Genomic DNA, 17,921 nt, shown 5'->3' on the forward strand with positions numbered 1-17,921 from the left:
ATCGTACAAGTTGAGATATATAAACACCATAATATGGTGACAAGGGAACGTCACCATCTAAAAACGGATAATTAACGATAGGAAAAGACAAATTATCCCATTTATCATCCATTTTTGTATTCAGCTTTCCGTTAGTGATATAGATATCAAGATCGAGGAAAGGACAGTGGTCATTGTTAGTATTAGCTTTATTTAAAGTAATTTCATTAGGATAAAAAAAAAATTATTATACATACTGAAGTCGTCATTATTTGTTTATGAGATGTTGTTTCGATGGGTCTTTGCTTATTTTTGTCATAAATTGTAACTCATGGCAATACAACTATGAATTTGAGTCACTTCTTGAGGTAGAGTTTGAGTAAGATTCATATTTAAGTTTCATTTGGAATAATTAAGATTTCGAATTGATAGTCGAGCTATTTTATATGTCTTTTTGACTTTCAACTCGAAATTTAATTAATCTAATTGAGACTTTAATTTCAGTCTTATTCAAACTCTACCTCAAAAAGTGACTCAAATTCCAAGTTGTAACTAGAACTCCTCCCTTAAATGTGACTCAAACTCGAAGTCCAACTCGAAACTCAATGCTAACTAGAACTTTAATTCTAAGCATGACTTGAATTCGAAAAATAACTCAAAATTTAACTTAAACAGTAACCCGAACTTTAATTTGAACACTTATTAGGTGAACGCCGCACGCATTCAAGGCACATACAACATGGAAATCTCTCTAAAAGTAGAACAGTTTTTTTCCGAATTGGTCACGGGGTTTAACCTCATCAAGTAATGGGATAACATCATCAAAGAATGACAGGGCCATATCAAGGAATGACAAGACCACATCAACTAACTATATAAAGAATAGACAAATCATTATTACGAAATAACAAAACCACATCATGTGATGAAACAACTACATTACGTTAAGGGCATACGATACAGTTTTGATCCTGTATTTACAAGTTCGTGAAAATTTGCATATAGGCTATTTTTTACCTGATTTCATCAAATATGTAATAAAAAGTATACCTTTATGAGCTACTTTTTGAGTAAAATGAGGTCGAAATTTTATATATTTGCTCAAAATTCAGATTTGTGGCCGTAATTTCTTTTTCGAAAGAAAGACATAACTTTTTTGTTATAAAAGATTAACACAAATTTTTTTTTGTTAAATAATCGATAATCTCTGTATTTTATAAGTATCATAAAAGATTATGCATTTTTTATTCAGAAATAACTCATATTTATCAAATGTTCATGAATTGATAAAAATACGTCATTTTTTGCTGCATGTATATAAAAATTTTAAAAAATCCTCTATTTACAGTTTTATAAAATTTGGGTCACATAATCTACTTGCAAAATGAAACAAATTGCTGTTTTGAAAAATAGGGGTCCATGAACTCGTTTTCAAATTAAATCAGTTTGAATGAAAAAAATCAGTCGAAAAATGCATCTTTTCCCGATATGTCACAGTTTGACGTCGCAAAAATAGCATTTTACGTTAGCAACGTCATTACCTCCCCTGTAACTGTATCGTATGCCCCTAAGTCACATACACATCAAGTAAAGAAATTGTTTCTTAGTATGGATAGTAAAATTTTCGTATTTTCACTAAGTCGTTTAAATCACTCGAAACTAGGTGAGACATGCACAGAAGTGATAGATATACATTATAAATATAAAAAATTGAATATTTTAATAAAAAAAAAAAAAAAAAAATTGTATCATATACCCAAGCGCCTGTGAACTGTACTGCAAATAATAATAGGGACCTAATTATGAAGTTGTTTTATTCTGTACAGTGATTATAATAGGTAGCTTTTGCTTTCAATGTTTCTTTGCTTCTCGGGTACATTTGTACATATACAAAATGCAGGAACATGTAAAGCTATATACACAGTGTTCTTCAAATGAAATGTAGTACACAATTTACATGTTTTATTCTGATAAATTTGACTCTACATAAATCATGTACTTCTGACATGGTTCACAGAACATTAAAATTTAATAGCACATTGGGGTACGTCTTATGGAGTCACTAAGTCAGGACACACATTCTGGTTTACAAATACATGTACAATATTAATGTACATGTATGTTGGTACAATATTAATGTACATTTCTCTAGTGTACAATATGTACATCTGTGGTTGAAATTGCATTTGGTGATTTGCCATTGATGGCCAATTCTAAATTAAATAACCAAACAATGTAGCTTTCTATAAACATGTAGGCTAATCTATTTATACTCTTTTTGACAAACAGAAAGACTTCAGTGTTTGTTCCATGGGTAAAAAAGGGGGAGGCAGGATTGAAATAGTGTTTTATTCATGCATTAATGAAAAAAAATATAGCCTTTTTTAGGCTACAAAACTTAAACAGAGATCTTATTGACATATTTGAGGGTAAGGCTACAAAGATTGATTAGAATTCTTCAATTTACATTTACAGTTTATATGGTTGAAATCTAGAGTCATACCTGATCCAATAGGCAATATCTGTCTGGTCTTCAACCACAACTCTTTACAGATAGTTGGGTTGGCACCACGGTCTGCTTTGGCTTTACTACCATCATTGTGATCTGGATATGTACATTGCACTTTTCCTCTTCTCCAGTTTAAACCTAGTTCTGCCCGATGTGATTCACAGATGTTGAGGTTCAAAGATAACTTGTCAAGTTTAAAAATACCACTTCGGAACAAAATCAACAAAGATTCGGGACATTCAAGCTTCTCAAACGGTTTCCCTGGAATTGTTTCAGAGGACTTAAGTCCAATCAAATGTCTTTCTGAACTTCTTTGACGCTCAAAAATATGTACATAAGCTTCCAAATTGTGGCATGTTACAGTTGAAAATTTGTGAAATCACACACTATTTCTTGGATTGCTGTCATAATTCTTAAAAATCAGTTTTACATCTTTTGAAAAAATTAGATGTTTACCATGTAATCATAGATGTCTTCTGGCAGACTGTAATTCCCTCCTAAATTTATGAACCTCCACACAGGAGATTTAAAGGAAAAGAGCAGATAACTCCATCCCAAAGAACGGTAAAAATGCTTAACAAATACGAAATTAATGTTTCCTACTATAAAATAATTTTGTTTCTTGAGTAAATGATATTTAGAAATAACAACTAAAGCAAAAGAAAGTAAAAGATAAATCTAACAAGAGTAATTATGAAAATTTTGATATCCATGAAAATTTGAATTTTTGAAAAATCACACTTTTTTTAAATGAATCATTTGATATGAACAAAAGTATTTGCCAACGATAATTGTTTTATATCATATTTCAGTGGGCGAACTGTCAAAGATGTGACAAAAAAGATATCCTCGCTTCACAGTACCCTTTATTGAAAAATGGCAAATTTTGTCTTTTCAATAACACTGGAATTTCACGGGAATTATATATATAGTGTGGACAAAATTTGTTTCATGAGGGGACTTCTGTTGCATCAATAACATTCATTATAAACCCCTTTTTTTATTTTAAAGACCAGTCTGTACCAATAATTTCTTATACCTATACCAAACCTATTGCAACTAAAATTTTAGATTACAAACGCGTTTTGCAGGATCTCGATATTGACGACTTCAAGTCTAAACCTCCTGATTGCACTTGTGCTAGTTCCCAATTCATATATTATCCTGCTGGCCACGTTATTACCGGTGACCTTAACATTGTTAATAACACTTCTCTACGAAACGTATTATCGAAAGGTCCGAAATATCGTGAGCCTAAATCCATCAATTGGAAATACAACTTTAAAATTTTGATGGATTCAGTCGAGGATTATGCCAGGCAATGGGCTAAGCGCGAGAAGGAAGACGTAGACACTTTATCCGAATGGATTAAGGCAGTGAGGTCGTTAATACAAATCAGGATTAAGACACTGAATGGGTCCATTAATGCCCAGGCTACGTCAATCTTCAAAGACCCAAATGTTGCTAAACACCTATCCGACCTCCATGATGAATATGTTGTTATCCCCGCAGACAAAGCTCTAAATAACATCGTTTTTGTCTGTAAAAGTCATTACATTAATTGCTTGATAAACGAATTAAGTATAGACAATTCACTTGGAAACTCAACATATACCCTCACGACACTTACCAAAGAGGAAATCCTGGATAATCATAGGTCTGTTCTTTGTTCCTTTGGTATTTCAACCAAAGATGAAGAACTGGATCTTCAATCACTGTATTAAATACCTAAACTACATAAGTGTTCTTACAAACAACGGTATATTGCTGGGTCTTCCAAGTGCTCCACGAAACCCCTTTTTAAATTATTAACATCCATTTTATCAGCAATCAAAAACGGGCTTCAAAGTTATTGTGAAACTGCCTATTCTAGAGGTGGCGTGAATCAGATGTGGATACTTAAAAATTCCAAAGATCTTTTAGAGTACATACAATCTAACTCTCTTTCATCTTGTAACAGTATTAAAACATTTGACTTTTCTACTCTTTACACAAGTATTCCACATTCCAAACTAAAAGACAAATTAAAAGAGTTGGTATTACTTTGCTTCATAAAAAAGAATGGCCAACGTAGATACAAGTATCTTGTCTTAGGGAGGGATAAATCCTGCTTTGTAAAGAATCACTCTGATTCAAACAAAAAATTCTCTGAAACCGATATTATCAAGATGCTTGATTTCTTGATTGACAACATATTTGTTACTTTCGGAGGACGTGTTTTTTTAACAAACTGTCGGCATCCCAATGGGAACAAACTGTGTCCCTCTTCTTGCTGACTTGTTTTTTTTATTATTATGAGGCTGACTTCATGCAAGAACTTCTTAGGAAGAAAGATAAGAAGTTAGTAATATCCTTTAACTCTACTTTCCGCTATATAGATGACGCTCTTTCACTAAACAATTCAAAATTTGGTGACTATGTGGATCGCATCTATCCCATAGAATTGGAGATAAAGGATACTACAGATACAGTTAAGTCGGCTTCATATCTTGACTTACATCTAGAAATTGACAATGAGGGTCGGTTGAAAACAAAACTTTACGACAAAAGAGATGATTTCAGCTTTCCAATTGTGAACTTTCCATTTCTAAGTAGCAACATTCCAGCAGCACCTGCATACGGGGTATATATCTCCCAATTGATACGATATTCCCGTGCTTGCATTTCCTATCACGATTTTCTTAATAGAGGTTTACTGCTCACAAGGAAGCTATTAAACCAAGAGTTCCAAATGGTGAAGTTGAAATCATCCCTTCGTAAATTTTACGGACGCCATCACGAGTTGGTTGACCGTTATGGCATAACCGTTTCACAAATGATATCGGATATGTTCCTTACGTCGTTACTACAATCCCCTTCCCTTTCATGAATTAGACAATTTACCGGATTTGTAATCACATAAGCAACACGACGGGTGCCGCATGTGGAGCAGGATCACCCCTAGTTTTTGGTGGGGTTCGTGTTGTTTATTCTTTAGTTTTCTATTGTATTCATGTGTACTATTGTTTTTCTGTTTGCCTTTTTCATTTTTAGCCATGGCGTTGTCAGTTTGTTTTAGATTTATGAGTTTGACTGTCCCTTTGGTATCTTTCGTCCCTCTTTTATAATGATATATTTCGTTATTTAAGTTTAAACACTGTATTCAGTGTTAAAAGACTATCATATGGAGGCATGTATTCATGGTGAATTGATATCTTTTATTGACTCGAGGTGCATTTTTTGCAAATTAGTTGTTTCTAAAAATAGAACGAACACTAATAAAAAAAAAAAATTTTATATCTACTTGATGTGTAGATTATTGGAACATATCAAACATAAAATTTCTTTGTAACTGCTTCTGGACCATATTTCATATTTTGCATGGATTAGACTGAGACAAACACTTAAAACCACACTGACTAATGACACAAACATATCAAATAAGGGTGAAACCACATCTAGTGATGACAAAACCATATTGAGTAATAACAAAACTATATCAAGTCAATACGAAACCATATCGTGTTATATCGAAATATCATTAAGTAATAACTATTCCATATTGCGTTATATTAAAACATAATTACGTAATGTTAAAACCATATTAACTAAAGACAAAATATCATTAAGTGATAATAAAACAAAATAAAGTAATATCAGAATTCCACATAAGACAGCTGTGGCGTTCCATACGAAAGGGACACCTAAACAACGAATTAACTGGTACGATTTCAAATTAAATGTGTTTAATATGATATGTTATAATTTAAAAAAAGGTACCAAAACTACAACATTTTTTTTCCAAACAGAAGAATTAGTAATTCGAGAAAACAGAAAGGAAGTAGCGATATTTATTGGTAAAAGTGTAGAAGAAGCTATGAAAAAATTGAAAGAACTCAAAGATCTTGAGGGTAAGATATTGTATTTTCTCTAACATTGTAAAATCGAGGTTTTACTTATTATTAAAGAATGCACGTTGATATAAGTCCAGTCAAACTTAATTTTAACCTCAAAATGATTGCAACAAAAAATGTTTTAGTTCTAATCTGTAGCATTAAGCCAAAATGTACATAGATAAAGGTCCAATAAAATCGAACTTGAGGAAATCCTAAATTTTGTAATTAACATTTGAAAGGGAAATAACTTCGAAAAAAAAAAGTCATTTTTGTAAGTTTTTGGTTGAATATGATACTTTGATCATGACATATGCAAACCCGAAATGTTATGGGTATTTTTAACTTTTTTTTACATTTTTCATTAAAGAAATGGCAAGATTATTGCTTTATGACCATTTTGAAAAAAACATTATGTGAATATTTGGTATTTCTTACATTTGTAAACTATATTTGTTCAGCATCTATCTTGTTTGAAGAAACTTTAAACCACAAAAAGAAGAATATTTATAGAGTTGTTTATATACTCTAAAGAAGGCTAAAATATCAAGAATCAATACATTATGTTGAGAAAAAGCGGTAAAGTTATAATTTTGGATAAATTTTTATTGATACTTCTGTCTATTTTAAGGAGTTATCTCCTATATCAATGCAAATCTCAATGGGAATTTAAAATTCATTTTTTTTTAGTTTACCCAAGTAAGCTTTTATGGGACTTTTTTCTGTGTATATTTAGGGTATACTGCTAAAATTTTAAACTTAAAAATCTTCTGTTGCAATTACTTCAAGGTTAGGGTTAAATTTATACTAGATTGACTTGACTATATATCTTCTTGTCTTTTACTGACATTTATCTGATTGGCAATCATAACAAACCGTCTTATTTTCCTATTAAAAATAATTGCCAATGACAGAACATGTAATACATGTATGTCTACATCAAAGTGGCAACAGTGGTTGCAAGGTATTTTATCAATATCAGTATTATGTGCACAATAATGTCATGGTGTGATTCGAGTGTGCATAACTGCACTTCGCTTCTGTTCAAAAATGTCGTCCCAAGTAAGGAGCCTGTAATTGCCGTTTGTTGCTATGTTACATAAAAGTGAGAATGAAAATGGGGAATTTGTCAAAGAAAAAAAAAACCGGCCACAGAAAAGACAACAGCAGAAGGTCACCAACAGGTCTTCAATGTAGCGAGACATTCACGCACCCGGAGGCGTCCTTCAGCTGGCCCCAAAACAAATATATATACTAGTTCAGTGACTCCAAATTGTTCATGTCTGTTTTCGATCATTTTTTTTTTTACATTGACTTGGTTCTGTCGTTATTAACTGTTAACAAAACTTTGAATTTTTGAAAAACTAAGGCTTTAATACCTCAGGAATAGATTACATTAGCAGTATTTGGCAAAACTTTTAAGAAGTTTGGTCCTCCATGCTCTTCAATTAAGTACTTTATTTGGCCTTTCAAACTTTTTTAAATTAGAGCGTCACTGATGAGTCTTTTGTAGACGAAACCCGCGTCTGGCTTAAATATATAATATTAATACTGGTATCTATGATGAGTTTATTTGAATTGTTTAACCTATCATGTCATTTATAGCTGACTATGCGGTATGGGCGTTGCTCATTGTTGTAAGCCGTACGGTGACCTATAGTTGATAATTTATGTGTCATTTGCTCTCAAATGCCATGTCTCAAATACCATGTCTCAATGACAATCATTTATCGAGTGGTTTAGCGCACTGGATACAGTGCAGGCGATTTGGTGTCACGATATCTCAGAAGCATGAGTTTGAATCCTGGCGAGGGAGGAACAAACAATTTGCGAAAGCAAATTTACAGATCTCACATTGTTTGGTTGATGTTTAGACGAGTTGTATATATATATTTATTTGATAATTCATTTTACAGTTACATGGTTACTACAAGTTGTATATAGAAAATAACTATTTAATTGGCTAACTGCTAGTCCTAGTTACTTTGTTGCAGTGACATTTTTTTAATATTAATAACAATTAAACCCTGACCACATGCAGCACATCTTCAATTTATGCTCAAACAGACAGTTAAGAGAAAACTTCCTAGGATTCAAACTGTTGAAGGAGTGATGCGGAATAACTATATACCGATAATGGGACGAAAAGACGGACGGACGGACAGAGATTAAACACTATGCCCCAAACTTTCAGTTGCTGTAAAATTGCAATGGCTAAAAAAAACAGTATCAATTGACTCAATAGATCGGTAGGACTGGGTTATTTAAATCCATCGGGTTGATCTCAGGTTCCCCAGAGAGGTAAGGAGATTCTGCTCAACGTGTGGCACCCGTCGTGGTATTCGCGAAATTATAAACCGAGTGATTTGGTTTTATATGGAAGTTCACATTTGAGTGAAAGATGAAGGTGTTATGGTTACGACAACAGAAACATGATCGTCGTCACATCTGAAACAGATATTCCAAAAAGTTTATTTTTCAATTTTATAGTATATAAGTATATAAGAACAAAAAATTTACGGAAGCAAATTTACAGATCTAACATTGTTAGGCTGATGTTTAGACGAGTTGTATATATATATTTAGTTGATAAGTCATTTTACAGTTACAAAGTTACTACAATTTGTATACAGAAATAAACAATTTAATTGGCTAACTACTAGTCCTGGTTACTTTCTTGCAATGACATTTTATGTGAAATTTTGACTATTCTACTGGCCAGAATAAAACTTTATTTTTCTTTATTTATAACAATAATAACTATGCTCATTTTTTTGAAAAAATGCAAAGTTAACTAAGACTGTTCAGGGAAAATCGATAGTGGTGTTACACCTGTTAAATATTCAAAAATAACATAATTAATGAAAAATGTTAATCGTCAGCCTGACAGCAGATATATTATTGAATATAACTGATCTGTAATGTTGCAAAATATCTCACGATTAAACTTTTCTGTCGAATGGACCATAAATGTTTTTGCTGATAAAATAAAAACAACAACTGTAGTTGAAATCTCCTAACATATATGTGCCATGTTAAAAATAGCACACCCATTTAAAAGAGAAATCCGTAATTACAAAACCATTCAAACAGGAAAACCAATGGTCTTATCTGTATATAAAAACGACAAACGAGAAATACTTATGAACCATAAAACAAACGAAAATAACGTACTTAGGATACATGATTATTTTTTTAGAGAACAGTTCTTCCTCCAGATTGAAGCTAACAATAGAAGGTGTTGTAGATAGCGATGAACAATTGAACATGTTGGAAAACATGATTGACGAACTAAACGCAGAATCACAAATGCAAGTGAAAAGTGTCGAAAAAAATTGCATTGTGTTAACTGTTGAAATAAAAAGCTGTTATTTGAAGGACAAATATAAGTTGCTAGAAGTAGTTACAACATTTTTCACAATCTTACAGGAGAAACAAGCATTCAAATGGAAAGGAAATAAAATGATAATTGTAATTACAATTGATGAAGGTAATGTATACTTAATGTATACTTAAGGTATTTAATAATAAATTTCGCTTAATTTATTAACCAAAAAATATATATGATTGTTGCTAGTTAATTAAAAAAACTATTTATACAATTTCATCTCCTAGTACAATTTTATACGTCTGCCAACATGTGAATTTAGTTTTTGAAGGAATGTAGAGCAAATACGGTTATCAAAGACTACAATTGACCAACGGTAAAGATATGCCGTTTGTGTGCAGTGTTTAAATCTTTCATACTATCCACATTACGCTGATTACTGCCAATCCTTAACTTTTAGTGAATTAAATGAAAATAACAGGTTATTATAATGTATTTAACACCTTTCTATCACGTATTTGTTACAAAACTAATCGTAAGCGGTTATTTGTTCTAGAATTCTTGAATCTGACCAAATCACTTTAATCTGTACTATTTAATTGTGCACATTTGATTAACTGAGTATTTCGTTGATTGAACGCGTGTCTGGTGTGAAAAAAGTATATTCCTTTTCATTCGTTTTGTTTTTTTAGATATCTATGTTTGGAGATAGGATATCCTATTTTTTTTATACTCAGACATTTGCATATGACTCTGGGTTTAAAATAAAATAAAAACTGAAATTAAAATTAAAGTTGGCAAGTTTTGATATCATCAACATGCATATTTCAAACCTGTCCCCTTTTATCGATTATAATAATCAGAAGGTCAATTGTGTTTACTCTTTGAATCTGGTGTCTATGAATGATTCGTGCATCTCAATTTTAATTATTTGTAGTGTTTTGCTATTTCTTTTTTATAGAATTTTAGCCATGTTTTTGTTTTGTCTCTCATGTAATTCTAGTTAGATGTTTGTTATTTATCCTTTAAATTTTCTCATTTCGAATAACATTCAAAGAAAAAACAAAATTTAGTAATTTAGAAATAATTTCTAGAAACTTGACTACAATAACTACGATGGTGACGAATTTGTTACAATTCTCGTCAGTTCAGTTCTTCTTCTTGTTCATGAATATGACGTACCAAATGAGAAATATCACCGGGTTGGTACTTACATGAACAACATGACGGATCCAACGTAGGGGTCCGGATCTGCCGACCCTACCGGAGAACCTGCGACCAACCCTGACGTTTTTGTTCATGATGATCAGTCTTTTGTTTTCTTTCTTTTGTTCATTGATGTTTGCCTGTTGAGTAGACTTGTCTGTATTTTTTCGTTTGGGCTTGTTTCATATTTACCTTCCGGTTTATATCATCTGTTCATCCTATATTGACTCTTTAGAATTCAAGAGTCTATCCTACATTGAGGTAAAAAACCGTTTTGATCCCTAACATCACTGAAGAGACATCCGGATCAGGTATACGAATTTTGTACCTCATGTTTGTGGTATAAATAAAGGCAACAGTAGTATATCGCTTTTCGAAATTCATAAATCGACTGAGAAAAAAACAAATCCGGGTTACAAGCTAAAACTGAGGGAAAAGCATCAAATATAAGAGTAGAACAACGACATGACAGCAACATAACAGTGAAATGTAACACACACAGAAACGAACTATAATGTAGCAATGGCCATTTTCCTGACGTGGAACAGTACATTTTAAGAAAACAAATGGTGGGTTGAACCTGGTCGTGTGGCATGCCAAAACTCCCGCTTTTATGGCTATTTTAAATATATCATGAAAATGACAACATTACATATCCGGACTACAATACAAATAGATGGAAGAACATAAAGGACAGTGAAAAACACAAATAGTACCAGATTTTAAATGTAATACGCCTGACGTATTGTACACACACGACTAACCAGTGACGTCCGATTAAAAAAGTTTGAAAAAGAACAAAGTTGAAGAGCACAGAGAACCAAAAGTTCCAAAACGTTGCGACCAATACGGCTAGGGTTTTCTGCCTTGGTTAAGAACATACTAATTATTTAGAATAATTCATACTTATGCAAACATGTTAGTCAAATGCATTTTCTTAAAATATACTTTTTGGTATTTTGTAAAATGTTGTTTGTGCTGTATTTAGACCCTTATACAACAAAATTTGTTTTACATGCACACGTATACACAAATTTCGTTTTTTTTTTATCCAACACAATTTTAGGTTGGAACGTAGTTTTCAATGTGAATCTGTGATAAATATTAGTGTTTACACTTTCAGAATTCGAAGAACATCCAAAAAGTAAAAGTTCTTTGGTATTGAATCTCGAGATGGACTCAGACGATTTACGAGATGGTAAACTCAACCAACAACTGACGACGTTTGTACAAAATTTGTTACGAAAAAGCAATGGGCACGATTTATTCGAACAGAAGCATGCAAATGCATCTTTGGTCGTAGAAGATACTTGGAACTTTGGTAAATGTTGAAGCTACAATACATAATATATGTATACATTTTAGAACTTGTCCACCTGCATAAATTGTACACTTCTTGTTAAAATGATCTTAATCATTAGAAGTATTTGAAGATATCCCTTTTATAATTTAAGATTATCCTTTTTATCTCGCATGGACCAAAGGGCCAAGTGAGCTGTTCTAATCATTTGATGTCCGTCGTCCTTCGTCCGTCGTCCATCGTCCGTCGTCGTGCGTCGTCGTCGTCGTTAATGTTTACCAAAATCTTCTCCTCTGAAACTACTGGGCCAAATATAACCCGACTTGGCCACAAAGATAATTTGGGTATCTAGTTTAAAAATGTGACCGATGACCTACCAAATAACCAAGATGGCTGTCATGGCTAAATATAGAACGTAGGGGTAAAATGTAGATTGTCTTAAAGCTATGAAGCCAAAACATTTAGAGCACATCTGAAATGGGGTTAAATTGTTTATCATGTCTATCTGTCCTGAAATTTTCAAACGAAACGGACAATTTGGTAATTTTAATGAAATTGGGTTGGGTTTTTTTTTTTGTTATTATCTTGAATATCATTTTAGATAGAGCTTATCTGTAAACAGCTATATTGGTCAGCAAAGTAAGATCTACAAATAAGTCAACATGGCCAAAATAGTCAATTGGCCTCTTAGGGAGTTATTGTCCTTTATAGTATAAGTAAATTTTTACACTTTTTTGTAAATTTGTAATCTTACAAAAATCTTATCCAAAACTACTAGAACAAATTTAACCAAACTAGATCACAATCATTATTAAAGTATTTACTTTTTAAAAAATGTGTTCAATAATTCCATCGGCCAACTGATATGACCGGCAGTTAAAAATTGGACATAGGAATAAAATGCAGTTTTGGGCTTTTATCTCTGAAACAAAAGCATGTTGAGCAAATTTGACTTAAATACAAATGTACATCAGATTAAGATATATGTGTCCTGAAATGTTTAGATAAATCAGACAAAATGTTGTTGTTGCCCCTGAATTAGTAATTTTACGGAACATTTGTTGTTTTTTGGTTATCATTTTGAATATTATTAGCGATAGAGATAATTTGTAAACAGCAATAATGATCAGCAAAGTATAATCTACAAATATATATAGGTCAACATGATCAACATGTTCAATTAATCTCATAAGGAGTTATTGCCCTTTGAAGTCAATTTTTCGTGATTTATTTGTAATCTTTTACAAAAGTCTTCTCCTAAAACATCTGAGACATTTAAGCAAACTTGACCACAAATAAGCATCGTAATTAGTTTTTAAAAATGTCTCTGATGACCATGTCTGCCACCAAAATGGCTAAAAATAGATCAGAGATGGGAACTGTAGTGTTTTGACTTGTATCTCTGAAACTAGAGCAAAAGTATAATCTTTGCATTTTTCATAAATCTATTGTAAATAAGAAAATTATGTGAGCTACACAGGGTGCATAGAGTCTCTAGTTATGTTAAAAGTTTTACCATTCAAAACTTATTAATACAAAATAATCATAACATACACGTGGCGAGTAGGAAGCCTCAATCAATTATCCAACACTTACGTGCAAAATGTTTCGATTGTTTTATTTTTGTTTCAACAGTACACAATGTATCTAGTTGCAAAGTACAATCGACCAGTTTGATTTTCTTGAACTATTTTTCAGCACTAGATGCACATTTCGACAAAAATATCTATTCAGTGATGATCGCGGCCAAATATTCTCAAATTCAAAGCCTTTTAAAATGATGAGTCGCTATTATTAAAAACTACAAAAATAGTACAGCTAAAACCAAGCAAGAAATCAAATCTTTGTATAAAGGAGATATTTTCAATAATTTGAAATAAAGGTTATAAAAATTTGTACAAAAAAGATTTTGATAACAAAAAAAACTCACCAGGCCTGGTGATACCCTTTACCACGCACGCATGTATTCTTAAAGATCTTCAATTCAGTAATTCTGTAACTTATTTTATTATCACTTAATCAAAAGTTTTAAATCAATTTTAATTTGTTCTGGTTTACATTTTATAGTAAGTGGTTAATTTGTTATCTTAAAATTGATGGGACTTTTTTATAAACAAAATTGATTTTCCAATTTGATAAATATAAACCTCAACTATTTATTTTATCAACCAATTGATATATAAGCTATTACAAATTCGATGAATGGGTGTTTTATTACAAAATAAATGTTGTTCCATTTTTGTACATGTGTTTTGTATTTGATACGGAGATCTGGGAAACGTAATGTACTGCAACCAACAACAATATAGTATCCATGATGCATTGAGAAGTAATTATAAAGAACCGCATACCATTTCGGTCTTGAATATATTTATGGAATTATTTTTCTCTAATCTTTTAATTCAAATAACACTAGAAAGTAACATGCGCAAGTGCGGGTATGAAGGACACTTTAAATAAAGAGTACCAAGTCAAAAATAGGACAATCTTGATCTTCTGATTAGTAGCTTTGGAATTTTCATTTTGTATTGACTTCCTTTTTTTTTTTTTTTTTTACAGAGTTCACTTGGAATTTTTGTTTTATGAATTTTAATTTAAATGAATTTCCCAGTCTTAATTTAAACAACTATCTTTGTTGATTATTTTAAACCTTCGATATCTTTTAGTATGGAGAACAAGTATCATTTTAAATGTATATTCTAAAACGATTTGAATGTCAAGTTCACAGTGAACCAAGATTTTTTGTAACCGTTTTACGGTAATTGTGCTATATATGCTGTTAGAATTTATGAAAGGCAATATCCATTTTTGATAATTTTACCCTCCCTTTTTAAACCTTTTGAATCAATCATGACAACTTGAAAAGACGAATATTTCTAACGAAATGTTTTTCTTGATATGTCTAAAGTAACAAAGATTTCCACTCTCTCGTGCTACTCATAGCAGATGATTTTGTCAATTATTTCATGGACACAATGTGTCTTTGCATTAAAACGCCTTTGGCCTCCGAGTGTTGAGGTTTGAACGTATGTAGAGCAAATAAGTAATTGATAGTATTGAGGGTGAACATATATTCTGAATAAAAGTTAAGATGTAGCAAAAATGTAGCAGAATATCTCTTAGATGATCAAGTAGATTTTTAATTGTTTTTTTCGTAAGACGTATATTTTCCTTTCAACATTTTTGAATAAATATATATAAAAAAAATATTGACACCTTATTTTTGTTGCATAACATCCTTGCCACAAGGTAGTTGTTTTCTGTTAAGTATTAAATTTATATTAAGATCCATTTTGTTACATCTTGTGATAAATTTTGTTTGGCAATCGTCAATGACAGTCAGCAGGGTTAAAGAACATCAGTCAAATACGTTTTGTTTGAATCTACTTTTTCAGTTTTTTGGTCTTTTGGAAAATGTTGTTCGTGCTGTATTTAGACTCTTCTACAATTAAATTTGTTTTACATGCACACGTATAAAAATAGCTGTTTTTATCCAACGCAATCATAAGTTTGAACTTAGTTTTCAATTTAGACTCGTATATATATATTTGTAGGTTCCTTTACTATAGATAATTTAGCTGATCTGTAACAATAACATCTTCATGCCTTATATATCATGTACTGTAGTACGCCGCTAGATTAACACTGACGTGGAAAGGTAACACATGGCCAGCGAAAGCTTTTTTTTTAGAGCCCAGTTGGTCGTGTGTTCTAGCGGGACGGCTGCAGTGCAGGCGATTTGGTGTCACGATATCACAGTAGCATGGGTTCGAATCCCGGCGAGGGAAGAACCAAAAATTTGCGAAAGCAAATTTACAGATCTAACATTGTTGGGTTGATGTTTAGACGAGTAGTATATATATGTATATATATATAATGTCTAAAAATAGCAACAGTCAACATTCAATCCATTTAAGCGTGGATCGGTTTGTGAAAATCAACTGATAAAGTTCATGAATTAAAATTATATAAATGTCTAAAAATATAACTTAAACACGCTTATTAATACAAAACAAATGTAATGTAAGATTTTGGATAGAAATACGCAATATTTCGCTAAACAAATTAGCTTCATCAGGCGTGTGCATCTCTCAAGGTGAAATCGGATGCATGACAAAAAAATATTTTTGAAGCTTAATCTATACAAGAGTTGAGGAAAAGTGTAACATATTGATTGATGTTGCATAAAATATGTTTGCAGTTACAACTCCATGAAGTTGGAATGAAAGTTTAACACATTGAATAACAATTTAATCGGTATGATTTCTTGAAAAAAATATTTTTTGTCATGCATCCGATGTCAAATGATAGTCCTTTAAATAATATTTCATTAGTTAGTCTATAAGATATTTTTTGTTGAAGAGGAAGCCGATAGAGAGGGATTACTTGAATTAGCAGATCAACAACTGGTTCGCGGAAATCATCAATTTGCTAAAAGTACTATTGCTGAAGTTTTAGTAATGTTAGATAAAGAATTCAACGTAATCAAAAATAGGAAGCGGAATGATCAAAGTGCAAACATGTTTGAGGGTCACAACAAAAGTATTGGGAAACATTACAAAATGTGTTCACGTCTTCTTATGAAGGTATGCAATGTCTATTTTCTTGGCAATGCCATGTGTGCTGCACAAACACAAATCTCAACTAACTGTATTGATTGGATGTTAATTATTGTATTATATAATTAGATTCTTGTTTTAATGACGTCGAGTCATTAACAACTTCTGTCAAAACACAACATTTAATTACATAAAATCTGAATGTTAATATATTTCTTACATTCTATAAATGTATGGGAACATGATTGGTTAAAGGACTACACCTTGTGACTTTATAAATTTGATATAGGGTGTCCAAAACAAAAAGGGTTTTGTTACAATAAAGGCTTAAATACCATATGGGGTTAGTAAGGATCTGTTTCCCTTTCAAAACAAATATTAAATCTGAAAGGTTTCATCAGACGAAAAAAATCATGATGAACGATTGAAATAAAATCCATTAGATAAATCTGAAGCTAACAAGTTGATATTGTTGGCACTTTCTGTTTCTATAAACAAAATAAATAGGGTTTTAAGGCAACAGTTGTATACCGCTGTTAAAAATCCATAAATCGATTAAAAAAAACTTAGGTTACAGACTAAAACAGATTGAAACACATTATCTATATGAGGAAAATAACGGAAAGACAGAAACACTACAGTTCAACAAAAACTAACACAAACATACATATAAACAGAACTGCTATTAACATATTTTGTCAAGCTTTTCATTATATATAGATATAAGAAGATGTGGTATGAGTGCCAATTAGACAACTCCCAATCCAAATCATCATTTGTAAAAGTAAACTATTAAAGGTCAAAATAGGTCTTCATTACGGAGACTTGATTACACCGAACAGCAAGCTATAAATGGCCCCAAAAATGGCTAGTGTTAAACAATTAAAACAATAAAAAAACAACGGTCTAATCAATATAAAAAATATCTGTTTGAAAATACAAGGAAAACCAATGAATGATTTTTATTTACAAATTACTATTTTTGTCGTTAATTCAGAAAGTCAGGAACGTATATTGTTACAGCTTCAAAATTTAAGTTCTCTGATAAAGTTTTAAAATAAAATTTATCAACCATTACTTAGTTTCATTGACACATTTTGTATTAATTCTATTGTTGCTTGGCTCATAAATATTTGCAGCAAATTGCGAAAAATATCTCCTATTTAAA

The 17,921-nt window shown here is 31.5% G+C and overlaps 1 pseudogene; it reads left to right on the plus strand.

The window, feature by feature from the left end:
* The window catches only part of LOC134698982 (3'-5' exoribonuclease HELZ2-like), a 63,613-nt pseudogene that overhangs the window by 5,862 nt on the left and 39,830 nt on the right, over nt 1-17,921 (plus strand).

The sequence above is a fragment of the Mytilus trossulus genome, chromosome 1, assembly GCF_036588685.1.
Source record: "Mytilus trossulus isolate FHL-02 chromosome 1, PNRI_Mtr1.1.1.hap1, whole genome shotgun sequence".
Taxonomy (NCBI): domain Eukaryota; kingdom Metazoa; phylum Mollusca; class Bivalvia; order Mytilida; family Mytilidae; genus Mytilus; species Mytilus trossulus.